Genomic DNA, 21598 nt, shown 5'->3' with positions numbered 1-21598 from the left:
AAGAAACAGAAACAAAATTCCACCATAAACTTAGAGAACCTTCGAAAAATCTTATACCGATATTTTTAATTTAATGCAACACATTTGATCAATAGACAATAAAAGTATCTTCGAGCTCCAGGCCAGTTTCATTGTTACTACATATAAACATTAAGCAAATAAAAAATAGAGTAGGGATTATAGATTTAAAATGCCCCACCTATTCCCTTTTTCTAAGCTCTGTACTTTTTTTCTTTCTTTTTTTTTTGTAACTCTGAGGTCATCTTGGTTTGTTTGTGTAGTTGGGTAGTCGGTTGTTGGTAAAGGAACATGAATAGGCAGAATGGTAGTTTTTTGCAGACTGGAGTCATTTCATCTCTGCTCTTCTCCATCTAGGAGCCAGCAGGGCCCAGTCAGGCACCATATTTACCTTCAGGCCACATTAGCCAGGCCCCTCCACGGTCAGGCATGGTGGTCAGTACTGTCCTGAGGAATGGTGCTCAAAGGGGCATGAGCCAAACACCCTTGATGACTGAATTCTCCATGATGGAAATCCTCGGCAACAGCTGCTTTCCATGCACTTGCCTGTGGATGGACTCAAAGGTAAAAGTCTGGGCAGATCATATGTGCCCTTGACATGGCCAGGGTGCATCCCCAAGCCAGGCGTGTGAGGAGGGAGGAGAACCAGAGCCGGGAAGGGACATACTTCCAAAGCCTTTGAAAAATGCTCAATTTTCTAATAGCTAGGAGTTCCTGAGCCAGTAGAATAGGACTGATTTTCTTATGACTGTGCCATTTAGCACCCCCAGAAATGTCTCATCAAGCACAGGCTTTCCTGAACACTCAATCTTTATAGAACCTTTTGTAAAAATTATATAACCATTATATAATTTTTAAATCACTTGCACATGTAATCAAAATAGAATGTGAGAAGCCAAACAATCCTTTCTTTGGCCCTGCTACAAAGTGATTAACCAAAGAATACCTCGAATGATCTCTTCATCTGTAAATTGGGGCCAATTACCATTTATCAGAGTGCTTTCACATATATCTATTATTGATCTTCACATTTGATTGTTCTCTGGGGTGATCAGCGTGGGTATTATTGTGCCCATTTTGTAGATGAGAAAACTGAGACTCAGAAGTGTTACATTGCCAAAAATCACACCACTGATAAGTAACAGAATAAAATTCAACTACCAGGTGCTGCCTTCCCCACACTCCAGGGACTGCCAAGGAATGTTCATGAAATCATCTATGTGAACTGATTCGTAATTGCTCTAATAGGTATTACCAGGATCCCTTAATTTACTCATCTGAAAATCATGGAATTAAGGAATAAGGAATAACAGAGCTACAGGGCTCTTAAAGCTGATCTATCCCCCACCCCTTCATTTTGCAAGCAAGGCCCAGGGAGGTTAAACGGTTTGCCAAAAGTCATCCCATGTATTAGTGGAAAATGACCAATGTCATTTTTAAAAATTAGTTAAAACAACTGCATACCAAGCCCATTTTTATGGTGTATTTTAAGCAGGTTAATAAGTATACCAGGCACAGCTTTAAACCCAACTGAGTAAATGCTGACACTAGTTTATAGATTCAGCAGATAAGTAGCAATAAGGAATTGTTCATTTCTCATTTATCATCCAGCCTCTCCAAGGTGCAGGTTATAAAGTCAAGCAAATAGCCATTTAAGAATCCCCACAGAATCCCCACACATGTGAGATCAGAACAATGAAAATAAAGTGGTTTACAAAGCCATACATATACAATGCAGCCATATCTGAGGGCTCCTGAAATGTGAAAGAAAGGAATTGCGGGAAGTTATGTACATTTCACAAATAGGCACATTTAGAAGCGTATACAGAACTCTGTGTTTGGCCCCCAGATTTATTTGACGGTTAATTCATCCTTTTATATGAGTACGTATTGAGTATGTATTTTGAATTGAGTATGTATTGAACATCTCCTGTGGGTAGGGCACTGTGAGGGATACAGAGAATTATTAAATGCTATTCCAGTCATCACAGACCCTTTAAGCTTAAGGAAGTGACAAAATAAAACGCATGTACACACACACACACACACACACACACGCACGAACCTGTCAGAGTCAGCAGTGTACTGGGTGTGTGTGCATGGGCAAAGGAGAGACAGGGCAACTGCTGGCTGCTGGGGTAGCCACAACAAGGAGCACACTGGGGAGGGGTGGCCTTGCCACAACCTTGTCCCCCATAACATTTCTTTATCAAGAGAATGGGATTGGGAAACGTCACAAGCAGAAACAAAAACAAAAACAAACCGAGAGAGTGAGCCGATGGCCCCAGTAAGAAACTGGATTCAAAAACCCTGTTTCTTCCATTAGCTAGATGTTAGATATTAACAAACTGGTAGATAGATGAAAGGGGATGATAGGATGCTGAAAGAGGTTATAATTTGTGACATGCCAAAAATGAATGAAGTGATTTGCCTGTTTGGGAGGTGAGCTCTAATGAATTCTCACCTGTTATTCCGAAGGGCTGGGGGGTTTTTTAATTATTTTTTTAACCAACCCCAGTTTGTCAGTGTTGAACCTAAGGTCCAAAGGTCAATGTCAATAACAGAGCAGTCACAGATCTATTAGTGACTTTGCTCTCAGAAGCTGTGGAGCTCCTCCTGGAACCCCAAAGGAGTTTTATTAGTTTTAAAAAATTATAAAATTGAAGCATTTTCCAGTGAAAAGAAAACGTGAAAGATATTGACTCAGAACCCTTTACTCTGTAGTCAGGGAACTGAGGCTTGGAGAGTTACAGTGACAAAGAATGACCATTTAATTCATGGGAAATGATGAGTGAATGTGTGCGTTACTAGTAATTGCCCAGGACAGCAGGCACACACTGGGACACAGGATTACCCTATGAAACCGTGAGAGTCCAACAGCGACCAAGCCCAGAACCTGCCCATTATGCACATGCCCCCTTTGCTGCTTTATTTTCTTTATTTTGAAGGCTGGAATATTTATGAGTCCACAGCATAGTCAGAAGATATTCAGTCTAGATGTGTAATATGTACTGTGTGCCCCTTTTAGCTTGGTACATCCTCAGTCTAAAAGGAGCATGGAACGACTGTAGTTTTGAATGCCTGTGATTCCTTGAGACCCTTTATGGCACCCTCATGCCTCCGCCCACCTCAGCCAGGGCTGACCCAGGGTCACTGTTTCCACCTTCCTGCAAAGGGCGGGAGCAGCAGCGCTAACCAGGTTCCTGGACTAGCCCAGAGCTCAGGGCTGCCTTATCACTAATCCTCTCACCCTGCTGATTGCATCAGGGTGAGGAAAGCTTGGCCTTGGGATTCAGATTTATAGAGGAAAGATATCAGTTCCTGCAGCAGCGTGTTGAAATGGAAGAGCATGGCATGCCCGGGGTCCTGGGGCAGCTGCTCCTGGCCCTGCCATTCAATAGCTGTACGACTCTGGAAAAGTTCTGTAGCCCTTTCTGGGTCCTAATCACCTCATCTACTAAAGGAGCAGAATCCCTGAGGTCCCTTGCAACTCCAGCATTCTACATCCATGTCAGTGTCGGAAAGAGGCTGTCCTGTGACCCATAAGTGGGCCAGAGGTACTTGAGGCCATGTTCACCCCGTTGAGAGGGGCGCTCCGGCTGAGGTGCTGGTGAGGCATCACGTGGCATTTCCCACGTGAGAGCTCCTCTATGTTTGCAGGCAGTGGAAGGGACCATGGCCCATGGGTTCCAGCAGCATCCTGGTATTACATCTTCAGTCATAAGGGACAGGGATTTACACTGTATAAGGACAAATCGAAACTCCAATTCTCTGAATTCAATTCAACAAACTTTTGAAAACATTTACTTCATGTTAGAAACTGTGGAAAATGCAAAGATATCAAACATAGGATTTCTGCCCTCAAGAATATTGACGTCTGGGAGACAGGGCTATGTAGACAGGCAGACATGTGGAGAGACTAAACTAAAATACAAGGTGTTAAAGGCTGTGGAACCAGAGGACAAAGAAGGATTGATTCTGGGATGGATGTTTAAAATATTTTAAGAAAAAAAATTTTAAAGAAGGATATATAAGGAGAGAGCCCTTGCTTTTTCCCTTTTTTATCCATCAGTATCGACATCTTGCTCTAGAGGAGCAGTATCTGGGTTCTGGCGTCAAACTACCTACCTGTAAATCTTGGCTGGGCCATCTATCAAGCCAAGTTGCTTTAATAGCTTTGAGCCTCCTTTTTTTCATCTGTAAAATGGGGAAAACAGCGTGATTGTGTAGATAAATGAGATAATCCATGCAACACACCTGGCAGTGTGCCTGACATATATTGAGTGCCCAGTGTTAGCTGTTACTCAACAAATGTTTGCCTAGCAAATGGATTAAGGTTTTCATCTGCAGTCAGGCCTTTTATTATTACCACATTTTAGGTTCCTCACCGAACACACTCATTATCTGTGGCTAACCTGGGGTTCAGATTTAGAGGCCTGGCGTTCTCACTCTACTAATATGTGGGACCGGAATGAAGCCCCTGGAAGAGAAATCTCTGAGGCACAGAATGGCACCTTTTGGTGATACCCATTTGAAGAGTCACAAAATGTTGACAGAGGAAGGGGTCCATCTTACAGACAGGAAATGAAAGTTTAAGAGACGTTAAGGGATTTGCCTGTGGCCACCTGGTAGGAATGTCAGGATTAGGACCCAAGACTTGTGACTGCCAGACCAATCCGCTGCCTCACCTGCTGCGCAGACGGGACCCTCCCGGCCCCAGCTGCGTTCTGCACGAGTCTCCGCCCACACCGACCTGGGATCAGCCCCGCCACTCTTTCAGCAGTGCCCCGGAGAAAAGGCTACCTGCTTTCCAGTTCTTACGTCACATCTGACGCAGAATTAGAGGCCTTTACCCATCAGGGCTTGCCCTTGACTCAAAGTGAGGGAAAACAGGAACAAAATAAAAGACTCGCAGCCCCACGCTCCTTAGGGAGGCGCTGGTGTGGCCTTCCTCCTTTGATTCTCATTAACTGAAAGTGCTTTGAAGCTGCTCTGTTCATGAAATTCGCATTAGTCTCCGCCAGAGAAAGTGGCCTTGCGTGGGGGGTGGGGGGGCCGCGGCTTCCCTAGAAAGGCAGAGGAGCTACGACCACCGCCCTCGTGCTGCAGTGTGGACCGCGCTGGGTGACCGCAGCCCGTTGGGCAGCCCTCCTCGTCCTGGGAGGGAAGAGGGGGGGAAACGCGCCCAGGATGGAGGAGGTGGGGCGTGGCAGGGGGCGGGCGGGAGCTTGCCAACGAGCTGGATTCCACCACATCTGCACACGCAGAGCCAGTTCTCGCTATTTTAAAAAGAATACTTGTTCGTTTTAGAAAATTAGAAATGGGCATAGCCGGGGGTGGTTTTCCGCGTGGGGATGACTTTCATTTAACTCCGTCTTCCCATCTGCCGCTGTATAAAAAGTCGAGTGACCCCGAGCGGAGTCTGCGCCGCGTCCCGATTCTCCTCCTGTCGCCCTGGCGTGCGGGACCCCCGCGGGACGGGCCCGTCCCCGACACCGCGCTCCGCCGCCGCCCCGGGCCAGGCGCTCCCGCCGGGGGGCGCGCAGCGGCGGGAGGAAGCGGCCGGCGGGCCGCGGGCGCCAGGCCCGGAGGCCGGGGGCTGACCCCGAGCGCCGCCGAGTCTGCGCCCGCCCGCCACCCGCGCCCGCCGCCCGCCGCCGGGGCCGCGGCGGCCGTCAGCGCGCACCTCATCAATAAGGCCTGACGGCCGCGGCCCGCCATCCATCACCGCGGGCGGCGGGCGGGCGCGGGGCCCGCGGGAGGGCCGGGCGCGCCGGGGGCCCCGCTCAGCGCGCAGCCGCGCCGCCCGGCTCCGCGGGGCCCGAGGCGGCAGCACCTTCCTGTCCGTCGACAGCTGTTCGCCCCCATCCCGCCTCTGGATCCACGTGTCTCCTAAGGGTGTGCGCGTTTCTTTTTCAAGAGCAGTCGGGGAGCTTAGGCAGGATCTCGCACAACCGTACGCGTCGTGGGCGAGGCAGCCGGGAGCCCGAGGGGCGCTGGGCAAGCCTGAGGCCCCACGTGGCCTGACCCCTACCCCCAGCCCAGGCAGTCGCCCCCCGGGCACTCCGCAGGCCCCGGACCTTGTGCACGTTCGGCGAATGGGCGAAGTCGTGCATGTTGCTAAATTGTGGATCAGCACAGTTTCTGCACAAGCCGGGGCGCCGCCTGCGTGAGAGTGTGTGCGTGCGTGCGTGCGTGCGTGTGTGCGTGTGAACGCCCGCTCCCGCGCGCTCTGGGGTCCAGAAAGAGAACAGTAAGGGAGGCAAGAGCACGGGGCTGGGGGGAGCACCTACGCGCAGGAATAGTACAGCTCCTTGAATTCACTCCTCCCCCGCCGCCTCCCCAGGGATGAGCGGCAGCTGTCCTCCAGCGCCCGTCTGTCTGCGCAGCACCTTCTCCTGCTGCCTGCTGCAGGGCTCTGCCCCACGCTGGTCGGAACAGTGTGTAGGCAGACTTGTGTTCCTCCTTACCTCTCCGAAGTTGGCATGCATGGTGCCTAGACATAGTAGGCCTTACCTCTCCAAAGTTGGCATGCATGGTGCCTAGACATAGTAGGCCTTCAATACATGTTTGCGGTATGGATTGCCACACTGGTAAGGGAATTCGAATAACTCAGGTTCAGAGGCCCTGGAGGCTGAAAGAACTCTCAGATCATGCTGTCCCATCTCTTTTCAGAAGAAGACGGGCCCACAGAGCTGCCCTTGATTCACCCAAGGTCTCCCAGCGGGAAGGCCAGACCCACCACGGCCCCCAGGTTTCTCTTCTTCCTCTTGCTCCTAGATCTCCTGCAGCATCGTCAAGTCTTTCTTTCTTTCTTTCTTTCTTTCTTTCTTTCTTTCTTTCTTTCTTTCTTTCTTTCTTTCTTTCTTTCTTTCTTTCTTTCTTTCTTTCTTTCTTTCTTTCTTTCTTTCTTTCTTTCTTTCTTTCTTTCTTTCTTTCTTTCTTTCTTTCTTTCTTTCTTTCTTTCTTTCTTTCTTTCTTTCTTTCTTTCTTTCTTTCTTTCTTTCTTTCTTTCTTTCTTTCTTTCTTTCTTTCTTTCTTTCTTTCTTTCTTTCTTTCTTTCTTTCTTTCTTTCTTTCTTTCTTTCTTTCTTTCTTTCTTTCTTTCTTTCTTTCTTTCTTTCTTTCCTTTCTTTCTTTCCTCTTTCTTTCTTTCCTCTTTCTTTCTTTCTTTCTTTCGTCAAGTCTTTCTTTCTTTCTTTCTTTCTTTCTTTCTTTCTTTCTTTCTTTCTTTCTTTCTTTCTTTCTTTCTTTCTTTCTTTCTTTCTTTCTTTCTTTCTTTCTTTCTTTCTTTCTTTCTTTCTTTCTTCTTTCTTCTTTCCTCCCTCCCCCCTCCCTCCCTCCCTCCCTCCCTCCCTCCCTCCCTCCCTCCCTCCCTCCCTCCCTCCCTCCCTCCCTCCCTCCCTCCCTCCCTCCCTCCCTCCCTCCCTTCCTTCCTTCCTTCCTTCCTTCCTTCCTTCCTTCCTTCCTTCCTTCCTTCCTTCCTTCCTTCCTTCCTTCCTTCACCTTTTGGGTCTTCTGCTTAATTAGCAAGCTCTCCGAGATGGGGACGACAGAGACAGGGAAACTGACAACACCAAACTGTTGGCTTTGTCTCTAAGGGGAACACAATATTTTGTGGATTTTTGTCCTGTATTTGTTAATGGTGGTGTTTTGTTTGTGTTAGTATTGCTGGTTTTTTAATTTAAGTGAAAAGAATAAGATTAAAGCCAAGGACTGCTGAGTGTCTGTTTTAACCTTAACATTCATTTTCTGTCCATTACCACAGTTTGCCTGGAGGTAGACATAATGATATCATCACCAATTCCAGGAAAGGGTAGAAACACACACACACACACACACACACACACACACACACACACACACACACACACACACACACACCATGTTTATTGGGCTGGAAAGGTAGCAAACTGTCCTAGGCCCAGGTAGCCAGTGGCTTTCAGGCTCCCTTGTGATGTCCTCTAGATTTTGATTTCTGTGAACAAAGGTACAAAGTATGGTTTTATCTGGCACAGGGCACACTTCCTTCTGGTTACCATCTGCCCACATGGGAGCCCACTCATGTGCATACCCTGAACTGCAGCCTAGTGTAGTGAAAACTGGTGTAAGAATCAGAGTCAAAACAACTTCTGTAGAACTGTTAGCAGGGTTGGAAGTGATCATGTACAGGAAAGGCCATGTTTCACCAAATGCTTTTTTCTTAGTCCATTCAGAGATACTATCCTACTGTCAGGGACAAACTCATTCCTTCAAGGCCAGTCCTTGGCTTACTCTTGCCTCAGTGGACCAGCTGGACAAAACCCAGCCTCCCCTGGGTTCTGGCCAGCAGGTTGTCTGGGAGGCCGCAGTTTTGTTGAAAGTGACTTAGTGATTTCTGAGCTTCTGCACCTGGCTCCAGGACGCTCAGGATGAGAGAACAGAATAGCCTTCCCTTGATGCCACCCTCCCTGCAGGCCACTGTGAAACATGAGTGCATTGTGTCAAACATGTGTGACACCCTGGAGCTGTGTCTAGGGCAGCCTGCTGTAGCATCTCCTTCAGGCATCGCAGGAGGATGAGCAATAGGGAGGACCAACCTTGAAAACTGGATCCTTTTTAGAGATGCAAGCTTTCTTTTACATATAAATCACTCTTCTGAAGGACTGTAGGTGGGAGTTGAACATGTACCAGGAATGTGGAATCTCCCTGAAGACTGGGGATGGGTGTGTTGGTATGGTGTGTGTGTGTGGTGTGTGTGTGTGTGTGTGTGTGTGTGTGTGTGTGTGTGTGTGTAGAGAGAGAGAGCAAGAGAAGTAGAGGGATTCAGAGCTGAAGAGAGTCAGGGCTGAAGAACCACATCCTGTCAGGGCAATACTCTCTTTTCTCCTTTCCTTTTTAAAAATATTATTGTTAAGGTATTGTTGCTATATACATTTATGAAGGTTTCACATGGAAAACCTTGTGGTTACAACTTCACCCCTATTATCAAGTCCCCCCATACCCCACTGAAATCACTGTCCATCGGTGTAGTAAGATGCAGAGTCACTACTTGTCTTCTCTTTTTTCTTAGTCCATTCAGACATACTGTCCTACTCTCAGAGGCAAACTCACTACTGTGCTACACTGTCTTCCCTGTGACCCCACACACACACCATGTGTACCAGTCATAATACCCCTTAATCCCCATCTCCCTCCCTCCCCACCCACCCTCCCCTACCCCTTCCCTTTGGTAACTGCTAGCTTCTTGGAGTCTGCGAGTCTGCTGCTGTTTTGTTCCTTCAGTTTTGCTTCGTTGTTATACTCCACAAATGAGAGAAATCAGCTGGTACTTGTCTTTCTCTGCCTAGCTTATTTCACTGAGCATAATGCCCTCTAGCTCCATCCATATTGTTGCAAATGGTAGGATTTGTTTTCTTCTTATGGCTGAATAGTATTCCATTGTGCATATGTACCACCTCTTTATCCATTCATCTACTGATGGATGCTTAGGTTGCTTCCATATCTTGGCCAGTGTAAATAGTGTGTAATAAACATAGGGGTGCATATGTCTTTTTGAATCTGAGATCTTGCTTTCTTTGGGTAAATTCCTAGGAGTGAAATTCCTGGGTCAAATGGTATTAGTTTTTTGAGAAACTTCCATATTGCTTTCCACAGTGGTTGAACTAATTTACATTCCCATCAGCAGTGTAGGAGGGAGGGATCTCCTTTCTCCGCATCCTGGCCAGCATGTGTTGTTCGTAGTCTTTTGGAAGTTGGCCATCCTCACTAGTGTGAGGTGATATCTCATTGTGGTTTTAATTTGCATTTCCCTGATAATTAGCAGTGTGGAACATCTTTTCATGTGCCTGTTGGCCATCTGAATGTCTTCTTTGGAGAAGTGTCTGTTCATATCCTATGCCCATTTTTATAGGGCTATTTGCTTTTTGGGTGTTGAGGCATGTGAGTTTTTTTTTAATATATTTTGGATATTAACCCCTTGTTGAATATGTCATTTACAAATATATTCTCCCATACTGCAGGATGCCTTTTTGTTCTACTCATGGTGTCCTTTGCTGTACAGAACCTTTTTAGTTTGATGTAGTCCCATTTGTTCATTTTTGTTTTTGTTTCTCTTGCCCAAGGAGATGCATTCAGGAAAAAGTTGCTCATGTTTATATTCAAGAGATTTTTGCCTATGTTTTCTTCTAAGAGTTTTATGGTTTTATGACTTATATTCAGGTCTTAGATCCATTTCGAGTTTACTTTTGTGTATGGAGTTAGACAATAATCCAGTTTCATTCTCTTATATGTAGCTGTGCAGTTTTGCCAACGTCGGTTGTTGAAGAGCCTGTCATTTCTCCATTGTATATCCATGGCTCCTTTATCATATGTTAATTGACCATATATGCTTGGGTTTATATCTGGGCTCTCTATTCTGTTTCATTGATCTATGGCTCTGTCTCCTTGCTTTTTTAAGAGTCTGATTTATTGAGGTGAAATTTACACATAGTAAACTCACCCTTTTAAACTTTTATTTCTGAGTTCAGACAAACACACAGGTGGGGTAACCACCACCACAATTAAGATATAGAATAGTTCCAACACACCCCAAAATTTCCCTCCCTCTTTGTAGTCACCTCTCCCCCAACCTCCTGTCCCTGGCAACCTCTGATCTGTTTTCTTTCCCTACAGTTTTGCCTTTGTGAGAATGTCGTATCAATGGATTAATTTAGTCTATTGAGTCTGGCCTCTTCCATGCGGCCCTAGTACATTTAAGATTCATTCATATTTTGGGTGTATTTGTATACAAGTTCATTATTTTTCCTTCCTGGGTGGTATTCACTGTATGGCTGTATCTCCACTTATTTATTCTGCAGTTGAGGATCATTTGTGTGGTTACAATTTGGGGCAATTATCAATAAAACTGTAGGTTTTGAAGATATCAGCAACTCTTATAGATTAAAACTGACATTCAGCTTTTCTTATTCTGAGGCATATTGCAAATAATATGTCTGCTGAGCAGTCCTGTTCAAAGAGTTTGGGGTGAGGATGTCACTGTTCCTGACAGAAGTATATGGAGGGGCGTGTGTGTGGAGAGAGAGGGGGAGATAGAACAGGAGTTCAGGGCTTTTGAAGTGGAATAAAGACTAACTTCTCACATAGTGACTGAGAAATTGATCACTCCTGCCTGATAAGGCCGTGTGTGTCTTCTACTAGCTGCTCTGAGCCCCCTACCGCATCCGCACCCCACCCCCAAGCAGATGCGGGCTACTGGAACTGGACATCTTGGGAGACTTCTTGGGGGATTCTTCCCCTCACCGGGGCAGGCGCAGCAGCTGCGAGGAGGCCGTAGGAGGGTAAGGTTAGCAGGGGCTCTAACTCCGGAGTAGCCCTACTCCCCTACCAGTGAAATCCTGCTACTCCCCTTTATCTCGGTGCTGATCATTCCATTTCACACAGACTCTTTGCTTTTTGGTTTTTTTTCCCTTCAGTTCCTTGCCCTTTGGCAGTTTGCTGTTTCTTAGCACCTTGTGGAAGAGGGCCTGGGGCTGTGGAAGAAAGCACAATTTAAAAGCGAAGCACTCTAGCCTTTCCGTCAAACGCAGATACACGTGCACGTAGGGGGAAGTTGAAACTAGCCAAAAAGAATGAAGTGCCAAGGATCTTTCTCTTCACTCAGGTTAAAACACAGTAAGCACCCCCTTTTGTCGTAAATAGATGGCTCCACGCCTCCCCTCTGCTCCTTCTGCTGTTGCAAGAAACCAGTTATTTCCCAACAATTAATACATACCCCCAAGCCCCGTGTGGGAGAGGGCAGCCCGCTCCACGGGCACCTGCTGCAACTGTGGGGAGGTGGAACGTGAGGCGCCGTGACTGCCCGCGGCACGGAAGCCCGGGCGGGGCTGCGGGGGGTCCCCCGCCGCCCGCTCCCCCGTCTCCACCCCACCCCCGCTGTTTTCGCACTTGGGCTTCGCGCTTCCTTGACACTTTCCTGTCTCTCGCTCTGCCGCGCCAGGTCGCGGCGCCTGCCTGGGCGGCTTCTCCGAGTCCGGGTCACCTCGGGCTCCGTGGCCACGACAAGGGTGCCGGGCGGGCGAGGGGGCGGGGGCGGGGCGTGCGACGGCGTTCCGAGCTGGCCCTGGGAACACCGCCCGCGTCTCTGTGGCCCCGCAGGTCCCCCCGACGTGCGCCTCGCGGCCCGGGGCCTGGCAGCGCTCTCGCCGCCGGTGTGCCCCTCGCCCCCGGAGCCCTCCGCGGCCCTTTCTGGTCGCTTCTCCGCTCTGGCTCTGGCCCTTCCGTTGCCATGTCTCCCGCTTCCTCCTCGCCTCCCCGCGGCTCTCGATCTCTCGATATTCATCCCCAGATTTCTTGACCCCCGTCTCGCCCTCTTTCTCGGGGTCCGTGTTTCTCCCTCGCATCAACCCCCCTCTCCAGTGCCGGGCCTCCTCTGTGCCTCTCTAACCGCCCCTTCTCCGCTCTGTGTTTTGCGTAACACTTGACCATTCAACACTACGTTTGGCTTATTTATTATCTGTCTTCTCTTAGAGAATGTAAACTCCCCGAGGCAGATTTTTTCTCCTCTTTGTTGTATGCTGAATCCCAGCGCCTGGGAAGTTCCTGGCGCGGAGTAGATGCTCAATACAAAACGAGGGAAGGACCGCGCTGGCGAATCCCGCCCCTCCTGGGCTCCCAGCCTGTCTCACCCGCCGTCGCTGCCCAGGCTTCTCTGTGCTCCACCTGCCTTCCTTTGTCATGCCCCCTTTTTCTCTCCTTCCCCTAGTTTCTGTCTCTCTCCACCTCCAGACCCCCGTCTTCCCTTCATCCTGGTGTCTGACTGGGTCCCTCCGTCTTTCCAGGATGTATGGCCCTGCCCCCGAGCCTGGAGAGACGGTGCCCCTGGCGTCCTTTATCTGTCCCTGGCCTCCCTCGCCAATGCCGCTGCCTCAGCGCCTAGCGGGGCTCCCTAGCTGAACTCAACTTCCAAAATACTGACTGCGCGCCCGGAAATCCCTTCTTCCTGCAGGCTCCAGAGTCCAGGGACTCCGCGGTTTCCTTAGGGGGAGCCTAGATTTGAGCGAGAGATTTGTAGGCAGCCCGGGGGCGGGGGTGGGGGGGCTGAGCCTCGCAGATAAACCTCCCCGGCGACCCAAACTGTGACCCTGTCTCTCCTAGTCTGGCCAGGTCTACTGCGTCCTACGCTGAGAAATGGTGGCGACTCTGGGCACCAATGTGTTCCATTGTCCCAACTCCAGCAACCCAGAGCGATGCTATTAGCAATCTCTTTTGCAATTTTAATCATTCAACAAACATTTACTGAGCATCTGCTGTGTGCCAGCCATGGTCGTTGCCTCACAGAGCCTAGGGTGTGTGTGGTGAGGAGCGTGTATAACCCGCACCAGATAAACGAATTAAAAACTCTAGGGGACGTAAAGCCTATTAATAAAGCAAAGTAACATTTTATATATTCCGAAAGCATTGATCGTTTCCTTGCTGTGTGGACTGGGCGCTGGCAGTGCTGAAAGTGCTAAAGTCCCTGACAGGGAGGACCCACAGGTGGGGCCCAGGTCACCAAGGGAGATGCCAGAGGTGGCACCTTCGGCCCCTGAAGAGTAGGGCCCCGCTGGGGAGCTCAGAGAGCCTGTAGGCCCGGAGCGGATCTCCCGGAGCCTGGGCAGTGGGGGCCCGAAGCCCCGGCTTGCTGCCGTTTTTCCGAGGGCTTTGGGTGAGGGGGGGGTGCGGAGAGAGGGGCTGCGAGGGGGCAGAGGGGCGCACGCGCGGCACAGAGCGCCCAGGGCTCGGCGCTGCGACTTGCTGGCAGCAGTGCCCGGACGTGCGGGCGCCGAGACCGGGTTTCAGTTCTGGCCTGGGCCGCCCCGGGATCTGAGGAGCGCCTTCCCATTCAAAAGGCCTCTGGCATCCCTCCCAAACTTAATGAGAATGTGGAGACTCGTTTTCGCTTTTCCTTCCTTCCGTTAGGAAACAGTAACTTTATTTTCAATTGGTTTTCATTTTCAAATGTCAGACGTATCCTCATTAAAGGAAATTTAGAAATGTTTGAAAGGCAAAACCAGGGTTTTAAAAAGCATTTCATTATAAAAGCGCGATATTAAATACAATGGATAAAAAGGCTGAGGAATTTGCGACCTGTTGCCCAGCGCACCGTATTTGTCACCTTGGGCCAGTGTCTTAGCCTCTCTGGGTCTCCACGCTGCTTTTTGTATGAAGACAGTCACACCTTCTCTTCCGTCCCCTAGCGCGGCGAGCTAGTTTCTTCAAGAAAACAAACAAACAACAACAACAAAAAAAACGAATTTGAGAGTGTCCTGCGATCTGGAAATGACTATAAAATATGTGCCAAAGCTCTGGTCTCAGGGCTGGAAGCCTCAGTAGAGGTCTGTGTGCCAGATCATGGCTTCCCTTTGCAACACCGAATAGTATTTTGAAAAGAAGAACTTTTAAAAAGGGTTATCTTCTGTCCTCCCGCCTGATGGCAGGAAGCTGGCCATCGCCTGCTGGAGCCCAGAGCTCAGTTCCTGGTGGCAGCCCCCGCCAGCCTCCGCAGCCCCACCCCGGACCTGGTGTCCCAGGCACCGGATTCATGGAGGGAGACAAGGTCTGCGTAGCCTTGCAGCTCAATTCGTTCTTCATTTTTCCATCAGCTGGGACCTACCCAGCTCTGCTCCTCGATTCTCAGTGCTCCGCCCGCGGGGGGGTGGCGCAGGGTGCCCGGCGGGCCCCTAGAGTGAGGGCTGACGGTCGCAGAGGGAGGAGGAGCCGTGCCTGGGGCGCCCAGGCCCCGCGGGGATTTGGAGGACCGAGCGGGGACAGGAGCCGGGTTACTTTCCGCGCGGGTCGCTTTGCATGCCTGCTCTGTAGCCCTTGTGCAGAAGTCGGCAGAGAAGCGTCTACATCTCGGAAGAATTCGTTCCACAGGATGAGGGGTGACTTCTGTAGGCCCCTCTCTGGTTCTCTCTCTCTGAGGGTGTCTTGTTGATTTTAAGACTTTGGGGGGGGGGATCCTGTACGGCGGCCGCAGAGGCCAACTTCTGCAGGGTGCCCACCAGCCTTACCAGCCAGAACTTGAGAGTGTGACGCCTACTTGAAGCAAGCCCACTCGGGTCCCGCCAGGAAACCCGCGCGGGGAGACCCTCACTGGTGTCAGTGTGAATTCCATTGTCCACTATTTATTACCCCCACCCCCCAAGGGAACTAGAGTTCAAATTCCTCTGTACAGTATGTACAGTACGTACAGCCTACTATTGCGTCCTACGAGGCTATATGGACTCGCTCAAGTCTCAGAGGTCTTCACGGAGCTAGGAAACACAACTTATTCTTGTCTCCTGGAGAGTTTTTCTTTCTTTCTTTCTTTCTTTCTTTGGTATCGTATATGAGAAGTGCATCTAAGAAATTCTTATGTGCCTAAAATCTAACAACTTGACTTCATTTGTCCCAGGCCCTTAGTAAAAGGAGGTGAAAGATTTTCACAGTGTTAATATTTCCCTGTAGATTATGGGAAAGAAAAGCGGAAAGAGGACGTGAGCGGAGTTGGGCCACCATCCCAGCGCAGCCCAGGGACATCTCCTTAAAAATAGCCAAGACCCAGAGCCTCAGAGTACCCCCCTCCCAGCGCCTCCTCCCCCCGCGGCCTCCCGAGCGAGGGGGAAGCCTGGGAACCCAGCGGCAGCCGGTAAACCTCCTCCAGCCGGCGGCCAGCGAGGCCTTGAAATGCTCCCCGCTCCTGGCAACGCAGCTGCCCGGTCGACTGCTGCCTCGCCAAAGGGAGGGAGGAGGCGCGCAAAGAAAGGAGGGAGGCAGCGAGGGAAAATGAAATGCCCCAAAAGAGAAGGCCGCCCGCCAACCGCCCTCTAGACCGTCCTTGAGCTGAGCCCTCTGGGAAGAAAGTTGGGGCGCCGGCCCCGAGAAAAATGCCACAGGAAACACGCAAATTTCTCTGTCCTAAGCGCCTTCTTAGAAGCAACGAATCTTTCACGGGCTCCCAGGCCTCAGCCCACCTGCAGAGCGCCAGCGGGGGGATGCGGGTAAATGCCCCCTTGGGGACCTGGCCAGGAGCGGCCCCCCTACGAATCCGGGGTTTCCCGGAAGCAATAGCTTAGAAAGAGCGGGCTGTTCCAACAGGTCTCACAACAGCCACAAAGAGTAGAGCCTGTTATTACCCCACCTTTGTACGAAGGAAGAGACTGAAGTTCCAGGAGGCTGGGGGTAGGCAAAGTGGGGGGCGGAGGCTCACCGTCCAGCACCCAGCTAAGGGAACCTCGATACACGGGCTCTTGCGTCCAGGCCCATCCCGCACTGCCAGAAGAAGCCGCGTGGAAGCGGCCTGTGTTCTTGACTTTGGGGAGGACGCTCAGATCGCCGCTCCACCAGGGGCTAAGCCCCACGTCCCTGGCTTGTTGCTAAGGAAATCCACCGCCGTGGCCCCAGGCTCAGCTTTTTCACCCTCTGAGGGTGGCGCGCGGGAGGCAGTTTTGAGCCCTCGGGCAACACTGAGCCACAGCCCCCCACGGAGAACAGGCAGGCCTGGGTAGCATCCAGACTTTCCACTCTCCAGAAAGCCCACGGAGGCTCCTGACGCAAGGCCTTTGGCTTTGTGCCCCTCTCGCTCACCCCAATGGGGATAGCACCCATTTCAGGCAGGGCAAGGGGCGCGGGCCCTCCCCCGCGGCTTCTGAAAGGGCGCGGGTCGGAGCGTCCTGTGCAAACCGCTTTTCCCCAGCTCCAGCCTCCCAGATCTCCAGGACCCGCACCCTCTGAAGTTCCCAGGCCTGGGATGTGCCGCGCCAAATTCTGCAGAGGCGCTGGCGAGGAGTTGGGGAAGCTGGCGAAGGGTCCTAAGCACGCCGGCTCTCGGTTTCCGAGGCGCCACGGGACCCAGACGGGCGGCAGCCCGGGGTGCGGCGTCGATGCGTCCAGCCCGCACGCAGACCTGCGCGGCTCAGCGGGCGCCTCAGCCTCTTCTCCTCTCGGGCCCCTCTACACCTCAGCACCTTTGGCTCAGGAAAGAGAATTCCCTGCGCAGCCGCGCTCAGTCCTTCCTCCGGGATTTTCCTGAGAATCCCCACGAGTTGGCTACGGTCCCTCTGGGGGTTTCCTCCCAATCAGCCCCGCGTCCTAGCCTCGTCCTCAGCTCCCGGGTTGCCCTCGCGCAGGCCGGGAATCCACGGACTGCAGAAGCGATGTCGTTCCTACCCTTCCTTCGGGGAAGCAAAGGTTTCGTGCAGGGTGGTATCCCGGCCCCCTGCCGACCCCTCTAATCTGGTGTTGAGAAAGCTGCGAAGGACAACCCAGGTCTTAAAAAAAAAAAAATTTAACCGAAAGCGTGAGAGCCACCGGCCGGCTGTTATCTGGGGCTGAAGGCTGCGGTAATCGATGGGTTATTTTTACGCGGTAATAGGGCCCTGTGATTGCTCTATTAACCTTTAGACCTGTCTGAGGGACTCTCCGTCTCGCAGCCCAGCTGTGCTGGGGCCTCTAGGCACTGACGCCGACTCCAAACTTAGGCCTGCACCCTCCCCGCCCCGGCTCCAGGGAGGGGGCTGAGGCTGCTGGCGGGCCCTCTCAGCAGAGAAGCCCCGCGGGACGGCAGAGCTCCCCAAGCCCCCGCCTCCTCCTTTAGATTGGCACAGCGGCGCCGCAGGCTGCAGGGAAAATGGAAAGTTCTGAAGGGAGGAGGCCGCAGGAGATGGGCAGTGTCGCCAGGAAGGGGTGCACGTTTTGCAGGACACATACAACTCAGGGCTGGAGCGGGAGTCCTGCCGACTCCTGGGCTGCCGAGAAGGCGAGAGGTGGGCTTCCGTCTCTGTGCCCTAAATTGAGGGAGTCAATCCCAGGTTGGGTAGCTCTCGCACCTACCCGGAGTCCGGGGCTGGAGGACACCCACTGCCCACTACCGCCCGGAGACCTGCAGCCAGCCGGCACGCCTGGTAACCGAGCGCCCACAGCTGACCGGGGGTCGCGCCCCAGAGGTCACCTTCCTATCATCCCCGCCCCTAGCCCACTGCGTCCCGGCTGCGGCTGGACCGGGACCGCCAGGAGGCAGGGGGAGGGGCGGGAGGTGGAGAGAGGGGCTCATTAACAGCGCTGACCCGGAGCAAAACTGCAAACCGAATCGACCTCAGGCAGGGCACTGGGTGAAGTCTCGCGCCCCGGCGGTAGCACTTTGGCATTTTTCGAGATCCCTGAGCCTGGACTTTGCCTGTTGGGGGAGCTTTTTGAACAGTCCCGCAGCCCGGCGCCCAGCGGCGGAGCAGCCTCTGCGGCGCACTCCCGCCCCCGCCCTTGCACGTGACTCCCACCGGCCAGTCAGCGCCGGCGAGCAGGAGCGCAGGGGCGAGGGGACCCGCGCCGCGGGCTGGGGGACTCGGAGGCGGCCGGCACAGTGGCTGCGAGCTGCCCAGCTCCTGGGACGCCCAGGCGAGCGCGCGCCGGCCCTCCAGGAAGCTCAAGCCCCGGCAGGTACGGCGTTTAATTTCCCTCCCGCACTTCCCCGCCATTCGCGGCACTCAGAGCTCCCCCGCGCCGTTGTGCTTGGAGCGGAGAGGCAACTAGTGGGCGCAGAGGACACACTGCCAGCTCCCCTTTCCCCCAGACTGGCCAGAGCCTGCTCTGCTGTCTTACAACAAAAAGAGCCTGTCCTACTTCACTAAATCAAAGTAAGTTGTGGGGGGAAAGCGGCGAGGGATATTCGAAGTGCTTTTGGATTCTTTCTGAGTGAACTTGAACGTTTGCGTCCCCGCCGCCGCGTGCAGATTCTCCAGCCCTGTGTGTGCCCCGCGGGCTGGGGCCTGGGTGGCGAGGACGGCCGGGCGCAATCACCCTGGCCACGGACCCGGCGCAGGCCGCACTCGGAGCCCCTCGGCGGGACCCAGACTGAGGAGTGTCGCGCGCCAGCGGCTCCAGGGACCCAGAGGGGACGCCTGCCGAGCGCCCGGGCTTTTCCTGCCCGCCCGGCCAGCATCTGGCCGTCCCGCCTGGATCCCAGGAGTTAGCCGCCCCTCGCGCCGCCAACAACCCCCGCCGCGCACACAGCTTCGGGGCGAAACCAGCCGAGGGCCTGAGCCCGGGCGGAGAGCGGTGACGTGCCCCGGCTGGCCAGCCCTCGACATGATGTCGCGTGGCTTCGGACAGGGGGTCACCCAGGGGAGTAGGCGCAGGCGGTGAACCGCCACAAGGTTGGGAGAATGGAGGTGTTTGGGGTGCGGGAAGAGGGTGGAGAGGGTTCCACGGTCGTGGGAGTCGGGCAGCGCAGCTCGCGCTGCCGGGAAGGTTGGGGAAGCGCCTCGGGGAAGTATTTCCTGTGTTTCTCAGAAAAGGAACCGGCAGCCCAGAGCAGGTTTCAGGCTTTGAAGGAAAGTTTCACTGGGGGGCCAGGCGGATGCCCTCCACCCCCCTGAGACGCCACGTCCCCGGCAGGGGGCCGCTGCAGTGCTGCGGGCTAGTGTGTGCGACCGTGCGGGACAGTTTTCTGCGCAGCCGGGAGCGAAGGGGCGCCAGAGCCCAAAGAGCAGGAGCAACCTGTAAACAGACGAGCACGTCAGGGGGTTTTCGGTCCTTTCCTTCTTACAAACAGATCGGAAAGGGCTGTGGGAGAAATCAGCATTTCTTGCCTGGCCCTTGAATTTGAGGTGAGCTGTGAGGAGTGATCTAGAGGAGAGAGAAAACCCGGGCGCGGGCCTGGGCCCCCACGGCGAGGCCAGACCTCTCTTGCTGCTCCCAGAAGCTCGCTCGGTTCTCGGACGCCCCAACCTGGGCTCAATTACAGAAACAAGCAAGAGTCGTTTTAAGGAAATAGTCCCTTTGTTTTTCCAGAAATGTGTAGAGGGTTACTTTCTCCACCTTCTATTGCTTAGTAATCCAACTCCGAGGTAATGTGTCAGCCATATAAAAGGCAGACAATGTAATGAAAGCAAATGTTCGATTTATGGAATTTCTAACATTTGCATTTTAAGCTTGTGAGTTAGCATCTATGTATATTGGAAGTTGGATCACAAAATTATAAATTTTCCTTTCCTACATTATTTGAAAAAAAACCCTATGACATGTTTCAGAACTGCAGAAGTTGGGCATTACAGAAAATAAGATAAAATAGGTAAACGATTTGGCTTTAAAATTCAATACAGAACATTTTATTTAGGTAAGCCTATGTATTTAATTAGGAAGCCCAGAGATTCCTATGAGGTATTAAATTTTTGCCTTCATTTTGAAAGGGGTAAAGTTGGTGATCTCAGGTCAAATTTTTTGTATCCACTGTCTAACCAAACTTTTTACTGGAAGGCGACGTCACTCAGCCAATACTTTGTTGTACAGTTTTGAAAGCAAATAATAAACCATTTGGGAGTTTAACATGTCACTGTATCATACAGTGCTATTAATTCCATTATTATTATTAGTGATCTTGCAAAAATAGTTAAAAGCATTATATAGTGTGCATTAGAGATTCCAGTTTCAGCTTTCTTACAATAAAGATGACCATTTATTATAGTACATCTGAGGTACTTTCTTATGAGGTTCTTATGGTACATTAGACATCTGTAATAATAATAATATGATAATAATGGCCAGCAATTATATAGAACTTTGTTCCTGTTACAACAGTTTTCTAAGACCCTGTTGTGCCTTACACATATTAATTTATAAACCTGATAATCCTCACAATGACTCTACAAGATAGATACCTTTAATATATTTGCATGTTTGCAAATGAGGAAAGTGAGGCACAGAGAGCTTAAGTAGTGTGTCTAAAGTCATTCAGTAAGTTAGCAGAGCCTGGATTTACTATACAGTTCAGTTAAAATCTTTTGTAAGTCTACTATTGCAAAGGAAAAGAAACCACTGTTAGTTGTAGCTGCTGCTGCTTAAGGAGAAAAGCAGGAGTGTAGTGGACAGCTTCAAACTCCTGGAGCTCTGCAGATCTCCTCCCCCACCCCCTTTAACTGTACTTTGATCTTAGACAAGTTTCAAAACTTTCCGATGCTTCAGTTCCCTCTTCTGTAAAATGAGAGACATTCTTAGCAGAGTCGTGGAGAAAAGGACCCAGCACCCAACAGGTGCTTCAGAACAAGGAGTTCTTGTTTTATCAGAAAAAAATTACTTGGTAAAATCAAAACATGGGATACAAGGATATAATCAAGTCCTCCAAACTGTTCTTTCCTCCAAGCAGTCTTATCGGTGTTGATTCCTTGGGTGGGCCAGTGAGTCTTACAGAGAAACCCATTCACTGAAGTGGACTAGTGCAGTGAATAGTTCTGGGAAGTGACCCTGTACTTTCCTCACTTTTCTGGTCTTAATATTCAATCTGCAAAATCTTTAAAATATTCATATTTGTAATAAACATATATCTTGTCTGCTTTGACATTCACATGGTATAGTGTGTGGATAAGAGGTTTCACTTTTTACCAAGATTTAGCAGACACTGTGTTCATTTATAAACATTTAGACTCCACCTCTAGTTTTTTCCTTAAATATTGCAAACAAAAATTTCCTAGGTTGCTGGTTTTTATGAAGTTCATCACTGTCTTCGGGCAGTCTCAAGTTCTTTCATGGCTAGGGCCTCTTAGGGATAGGTGGGGGAGCAGAGATGACCGAGATCTCTTCAGTCCCAG

At 51.2% G+C, this 21598-nt stretch overlaps 1 protein-coding gene across 4 annotated transcripts in view; it reads left to right on the top strand.

Moving 5' to 3' along the window:
• Positions 1-17659: 17659 nt before the first annotated feature.
• The window catches only part of GATA4 (GATA binding protein 4), a 55734-nt gene continuing 51795 nt past the window's right edge, over positions 17660-21598 (top strand). Inside the window, exon 1 of one of the 4 annotated variants that reach the window (XR_008998442.1) lies at positions 17660-18452. The gene's annotated coding sequence lies outside the window, so the exon portion shown is untranslated. The remainder of the gene's footprint in view (positions 18453-21598) is intronic. The other 3 variants (XM_057504354.1, XM_036888964.2, XM_057504334.1) reach the window with 3 other exon arrangements.

The sequence above is a fragment of the Manis pentadactyla genome, chromosome 1 (assembly GCF_030020395.1).
Source record: "Manis pentadactyla isolate mManPen7 chromosome 1, mManPen7.hap1, whole genome shotgun sequence".
Lineage (NCBI taxonomy): Eukaryota > Metazoa > Chordata > Mammalia > Pholidota > Manidae > Manis > Manis pentadactyla.
This window is presented reverse-complemented; position numbering and strand designations above follow the sequence as displayed.